The following is a 6,906-nucleotide window of genomic DNA, read 5'->3' as shown; positions in this document are numbered from 1 at the left end:
CTCAGAGGCTGTCCTGGCTGCAGAGAGAAGCTAGTCTTGCTTCTCTGAGAACAGAGTCCCACATGGAGGGCAAGGCCCAGTCCTGTGGGTAGCAGCATAGGTGAATCCAGGTGATCTGGCAGAACCACCTCCCAGGAACCAGTGCTGTTGAACACAGTATTTCAGAAATCATATGAACTTAGAATTAAATCAGCTGTATTAAAGAAAGGTCTTGGGGCTGGGGTTGTGGCTCAGTGGTAGAGTGCTCACCTAGTACATGTGAGGCACTGGGTTCAATCCTCAGCATCACATAAAAATAAAAAAGGTATTGTGTACATCTATGACTAAAAAAGAAAAAAAGGGTCCTAAGAACTTGGCCCCACCACTTCCTAGTTGGGCTGGAATGACTGCATGTGAACAAAGGGGTTACATGAAGAGGTGCACAGCTCTGGGATCTTCCTGATGGGATGGATCATGGACTATATGCAGGCACAAAAAGTTATTTTTTTTTCCATGTGGACACGCAATTTAGCATGATTCGGTTCATTCGTTTGCATTTAAATTTAGTGACTGTCACATTTCATTTGCTGATTAAGAATTGCCCCAAGGCTAAGGCAGGAGGATGTCAAGTTCAAAGCCAGCCTCAGCAAGTGAGGGCTAAGCAACTCAGCGAGACCCTGTCTCTAAATAAAACAAAATAGGGCTGGGGGTGTGACTCAGTGGTCGCGTGCCCCTGAGTTCAATCCCCGTTACTCCCCCCCAATTGCCCCAGTTCCCCACACATCTTACTTCTCGAGGTACATCGCACCAAGCAGGAAGCTGACGCTGGCCTTAAACGAGTGTATAGTTCCGTGTCCTTCTGTCACATGCAGATCCAGTGACACCATCACAGGAGACACATTTCCATCTGAAGACCTCCCTCTTGCTGCTGCTTTCCCGGCCCCATCCTTACTAACTCCTGGCACCCAGTGATTTGTTTTCCATCCAACTCGTCACGCCCACGGGAAGCGTGTGCGTGGCGCTCCCCCGAACGCCCTTGCGATTCCCGGTGGTCGGCGCTTCTCACCGCGGACCGGCGGGCGGGTCGCCGCCCACGCACGGACTCGGGGCTGTCACCAGCGATGCTGCCAGGAGCGGTTATGGGCAGGTTTCTGCGCGGGAACCAGCTTCTTTGAGATACGTGTCCAGGAACGTGGATGCTGGGCCATACGATCAAGTGCAATTGGGAGGCGGGGTATTGAGCTCGGAACCTCGGACTACTCTACCCGCCCCGAGCCCTTCATTTTTTATTTTGATACAGGATCTCTCCAGGGTGCCCAGGCTGACCTCGAATTTGCCATCCTCCTGCCTCAGCCTCTCGAGTCCCTGGGGTCATAGCCGTGTGCCACAGCGCCCAGTCGTGTGTTTAATTTTTTTAAGAAATCGCCGAATCATATTCCAGAGCGGCGGCGCGACCTATGCTTCCCGCCAGCTAGACGTCAGCGTGCTGGAAACGACCCTGCCTCCTATTTTCCGCCTTCGGGCGTGGCCCAGGTGCCCAGCGGGCCTCGGGTCTGGCAGGCGGTGACGCGGGAGTGCCACACCCACCAGAGGTGGGCTCGGTGCAGGCCACGCCCGTCAGCCGCCCCTGGGGAGGGGCGGGAACTCGGGGAAGCCCTGGCCACGCCACTTCCGCCGGAAGCGCAGTTGTCCGGCTTGCTGTCAGAGTTACTCCTGCTAGTCTGGAAGTTTTTTCTGCGAGGAAAAGAGCCACAGAACCTCGAAGTTCCTTTCTGAAGTCTGTCTCGGCCCTGTGCGGGTCAGTCCAACACCGCCTCGGTCCTACGGCGGCTGTAGGCGAACAGAGAAAGACATTCTTTATTCCGGAACGGAGGCCGCGCGCGCAGGCTGTTTCCGGGGGCTCGAGGCGTCGCACCGCCGCGCCCCGCCCCGCCCCTCGCGCGGCCACGTCTAGCCAAAGCCGCAGGGTCGGCTGTGCCGGGTGAGGTTCGCGGCAGGGGCCCGGGAGCGTGAGGGGCGAATGTCCCGGGCCGCGTAGGGCGCACGGGGGTGAGGGTCTGGGGCCGCGTCGCGGGAGCACTAGGGTGAGGGTCGCGGGCCGTGTCCGGGCAGCATGGGGGTCGAGTGTCTGGTTCCACGTCGCGGAAGCCTAGGGATGAGGGTCCGGGGCCGCGTCGGGGAAGCTTGGGGCTGCGTCCGGGCGCTTGGGGGCCAGGGCCGGGGTGGCCGAGGGGAGGGGCGGGGGAGGCGCTGGTCATCGGTGGTCCGCTTCAGTCAACCCTCCTCTGCGTCCCGGCCTGGACACCTCCAGTGGTCTCGGCACTATAAAAATGGAGGCTCCTTCTCCACCTCGTGGATGCCTCGATTTGCCCAGAAGACGTCTGCTGCTGCTGCTGCTGCTGCTGCTGCCGCCGCCGCCGCCGCCGCCGCTGCCGTTGCCACTGCCACTGGGCCAGCGTATTCGAAGTCTGGTCCTTTTACAGCTGATGACAAACGTGACATGGTAGCGGGTACTTCCTCGTTTGCGTCAGTCCTTGGCGGACTTACTGTCTTAATTCTGATGCTTAGGTGTGCTGCACCATTTAGTGCTACGGTCCGGACAAGTCACTGTCCCCAGCTTTAGCCAAGCCAACAGCTCACCTCTTTGCCCAAGTGCTTACTAAGTGCCAGTGGAGTGACGAACCTTCATTGCAGATGCTGGGATATAGTAGTGAGGTCTCTACCCTCACCCTGCTCACCTTCTAGTGGAGGGACGGGGTTGTCTAATAGGGCCATTACCAAGAGGATTGGATGGTGGTTGGGTGGCGTAAGCCTGTGGGAGAGATGATCAAGTCCAGGCCTCCATGTCAAGAAACTACTGTGCAAAAATGTCAGAGAAATGTTTCAGGCAGAATGAATAGGAAATGTGGAGACCCTCTGGAAAGCAAGTTCGGTGTGTCTGGGTATGGAAAGTGACTGAAGTGTAATGAAAAAGGAGGAAAGCAGTAGCAGTAAGGGTGTGGATGTAGGCAGGAGCCACATGGAATGTGTCTTTACAGTTCATGGTGAGAGGTTCATATTTTATTGTCGGTAGGACATTGTAAACCATTTACAGGTTCCTCATGGCCTTTACCTTTATGATCCTTTAGCTTTCAGTTACAGGAAACCTTGACTGGCAAGAACAGAAAATGAAATGAAAATCATCTTACGTTATTCAGATTCTAAAGTAACTCAGTGGTAGAGCACTTGCCTAGCATGGTCAAGGCCTTGAGGTTGATCCCCAGGACCACAGAAAAACAGACAACCAAAAATGACTATTTTTTTTGCAGTTGCTTTAAGAAGTTGTGTATTTTGTCAAGTGAGAATATCTTTAGTTGGCCTTTACTATCAATTTTGACAAGCAGTAGTTGAAGGGAGAATAATACTAATCATTGCACCAATTTATTGAGGGCATGAGACAGTACTTGATTTTATTTGGCAAAGTTTTATATTCATTTTCTCTTTTATTGATGAGGAAACAGACCAAGAGTGGTTCAGAAATCCATCCATGATCTCACAGCTGTGTTGGAAGAGTTGGGAGTTGAGCAGATTTGTCCAGTTTGTAAGCCTGTCCTTATATCCCCCATGTAGAGTGATTTGAGGCTGGTCTTTGGTTTTTATTTGCATATATCCTGTTTATATTTGGCTACTAGTGTGGCATCAGCCACGTTTTGTCTTTGGCAATATTCTGTTTCTAAATCCTGATAGGAACAATCTCAGTATGGAGGTTGGAGCTGTTGTTGAGTGTATACTGAGTTCATGGATTCTGCTGAACAGGGGAACTGGAAGTTCTCTAGGTACCTGAGATGATTGTTTCCCAGTATGAAGTCCTTTGCCGTCAGGTGGGAGTGAACCTGGAGCTCTGTGTACCTTCTAGAGTTCTTGGTGCAGCTTCGCCCAGTCTACTATCTAGGAAACACAGGAAGTGGTCAAATGAGAATACGGTGAGTCTGGCCTCATTTTAATTTAAAACAAACAAACACAGACACACACAAACGAAATGGAGTGCACATTACTAATTACAGCTTCCATGTGACACACCCCTGACTGTCTGATCCTCTGTGTTGCCCAGAGATTTGCCTTCGTCAGCAATCTGAGGTACTGGGACCCTGACTGACTGAGTCAAGCTAACTAAAATTCAAGGAAGACCAAGGCTGGACAAAGAATGCAGTTTATTGCCCTTCAGGGAGAAGGACACTGCCCCAGATTCTGTACTGGGCACAGTCAGGGAATTCTGTCTCTGATTGCTGAACGAGCTGAGTGTGAGCAGGGGCTGTTTCACAAGTTTCCAGAGTCTCTCTCGGTCTTGGGTTCTGTGTTCTGGAGGTCCGTAGCATCCTGGCTTAGGAATATAAAGGTGTCTTTCTCAGTAAGAAATCAAAGAAGGGGAGTTGCAGGTGGAGTTTGTGATGGCTGTGGGCCCGCACAGTTGTCACCATGTTTGTCATCACTGATGGAACGTGAGCATCCTTGGCTGGTGTTCTTCCTGAACAGTGTTAGATGTGGGCACTGTGATTACTTGCTCTGAAGCACATTCTTTCTGGGTCTCCTGGCTGCCCTCTTTTACATACTCATCTTTGTAGAGAAGTGTGGTCCCCTGGAGTCCTGCTCCTCACTAAGGTACAGGGCTTCTCTGGACTGTCCCCCTTGTGTGCTGCTCTTCAGTTTCTAACTTAGTAGCCTTTCTCTGGCCCTCTTTGGAATTGGAGTTCCCAGGTATTTTCAGTTTGGATAGGTAAGAGTTTTTTTTGTACTGAAAAGACAGTGTTGTTACTCAAGCATTCAGATGCTTTGTCACTTTGATTTGGAACCATTAGCATAGCTGCAAGGTGGAACTTGACAGCCACAGGTTAGGTCAGAGAGGTGTGTTGAGCACTTCTCTGAGTGGGGAGTGTATGCGGTAGTGGGGAGGCTGACTTGGAGCGTTGGCATCTGCTCCCAGGGACCTCAGTGTGGAGAGAAGCAGTTGGAATGTGTTGCAGTGTGAGTGCTGTAGTGGGGGCCTGGGGGAGGGATGTGATAGCAGGAAGAGTGGATGTGGCATTTTGTCTGTGTTCACAGTAGAGGGGCTGGCTTCTGCAGCCATACTTTCCATCTAACAGATGCGGTGCACGTGGGCATTGTGGGAACATGGGGTGATTTGGACATCATCACCCCCCACTCAGGGCAGAGATAAAGACATTTCAAATATAAATGCAAAAGTTTTCTTTTGCTAAGAAATTTTGCAAAATGACCATACCTGCATTGTACTTGTATTCAGTGATACAGTGGATTCTGCAGTCCACAGTATTTTTTCTTATATGTCTGTGTGTCATTCATCTGTCCTTTAAATGGCAAGCTGTGATGAGGGGGTCACCTGGGGCATCATTTTCGTGATGTGCCTTACTTGCTTTGGGGTATCTTCACTGTGTGGTGTCCTGGCTAAGCCAACTCACACGACCTGCATCTGGGATTATAGCTGTGGTGCAGGCTTAGTGGGTGCTCAGTCGTTTTCCATGGATGGGAACCTGTGAATTGGCAATGTTCAGAGAGATCTGTGGGATGGAGGTGGACAGGTGTGTAGCTCAGATCCTGACCAGGCTTCAAGGACCTGTTCACCCCCGACCCAGCTCAGAAGTCTCCAGTGGTGATCGGTGTCACTGATGACAGAGACCAGAGGGAGGTGAGAACTCTGCACATGGGACCTCAGTGACTGCCTTCATTTCTGTGACTCAGACATGCTTTTAGTTGACGTGTAGATGTGACGAGCTAGGCACCGCGAGTGAGGCAAACTCCCCGGAGATGTTGTTTACGTACTCTTGATTAGCTGCCCTGGCTTTCTAGTTCCTGTTGCTTTCACTCAGTCTTATCAGCAGTCCTTCTAGACACAAGCTCGTAAGCTGGTTTCACTTAAGAGGTCTTTTCATGTTTGCTTTGTGTGTGTGTGTGTGTGCTGGGATTGAACCCAGGGCCTTGTGCATGCAAGGCAGGCACTCTACCAACTGAGCTATGTCCCCAGCGCATGTTTGCTTTTTTTAAGTTGTCAATGGACCTTTATTTTTTTTAAAGGTTTTCTTTTTTTTTTAATTGGTAATGGACCTTTATTTTATTTATTCATATGTGGTGCTGAGAATCGAACCCAGTGCCTCACACATACTAGGCAAGTGCTCTACCACTGAGCTGCAGCCCCAGTCCCCTTTTCATGTTCTGAACAGCACTGTTATTAACTCATTGTCTGTGGCCCATAGGTGCAGAGAGGAATAATTGTCATTAGTTATGAGCAATAGGTCTGCACAGGTGGCACCTCAGTACTAGCTGTGGATTTTGTGAGTAGGTGGGTTCTGCCCACCACCAGGGGTGCCTTCTTTCACAGGTGAATAGTGATGGAGGTCCGGTGGAGTCAGGTGCGCCTGCAGTATAGGCTTACTGTATGTCAGCTCTTTTTTTGAGAACCACCTACTTGGGCTCCTTACTTGTGGTTTCTGTATGGGATTTATAAGGTAGGAATGAAGGTTATGTAACCTATTTATACAGAAACACATTAAACACAGAACAAAATGTAGAATAATGTGATTTTTTTTTTTTTTTTCCCTTGGTGATACTGGGGATTGAACCCAAGGACACTCTACCACTGAGGTATGCCCCCAGCCTTTTTTATTTTTTATTTCGAGACAGGATCTTGCTGAGTTGCTGAGGCTGACTTGGAACTTGCCATCCTCCTGCCTCAACTTTCCAGGTAGCTGGGATCATTGGCATGTACCACCACACCTAGCAGGAAACTTACTTTAAAGGAAATAAATGCCAGAATTTCTGCAAAATACCTGTTAGCTCATATGTGTACCTTATGTGTTGATAAGGAAAGAATTAATCATTTTATCAGTACACTTCAGAGTTGATAAACAAGCATAGGGTGAGGTTTTGCACTTAAAT

The 6,906-nt window shown here is 50.1% G+C and overlaps 1 protein-coding gene across 4 annotated transcripts in view; it reads left to right on the top strand.

The window, feature by feature from the left end:
• Positions 1–1,705: 1,705 nt before the first annotated feature.
• The window catches only part of Golga3 (golgin A3), a 43,759-nt gene continuing 38,558 nt past the window's right edge, over positions 1,706–6,906 (top strand). Inside the window, exons 1-2 of one of the 4 annotated variants that reach the window (XM_047560157.1) lie at positions 1,918–2,063; positions 6,652–6,712. The gene's annotated coding sequence lies outside the window, so the exon portion shown is untranslated. Of the gene's footprint in view, positions 2,064–6,651; positions 6,713–6,906 lie in introns of all 4 variants that reach the window. The other 3 variants (XM_047560158.1, XM_047560156.1, XM_047560159.1) reach the window with 3 other exon arrangements.

Source organism: Sciurus carolinensis, chromosome 8 (genome assembly GCF_902686445.1).
Source record: "Sciurus carolinensis chromosome 8, mSciCar1.2, whole genome shotgun sequence".
Taxonomy (NCBI): domain Eukaryota; kingdom Metazoa; phylum Chordata; class Mammalia; order Rodentia; family Sciuridae; genus Sciurus; species Sciurus carolinensis.
This window is presented reverse-complemented; position numbering and strand designations above follow the sequence as displayed.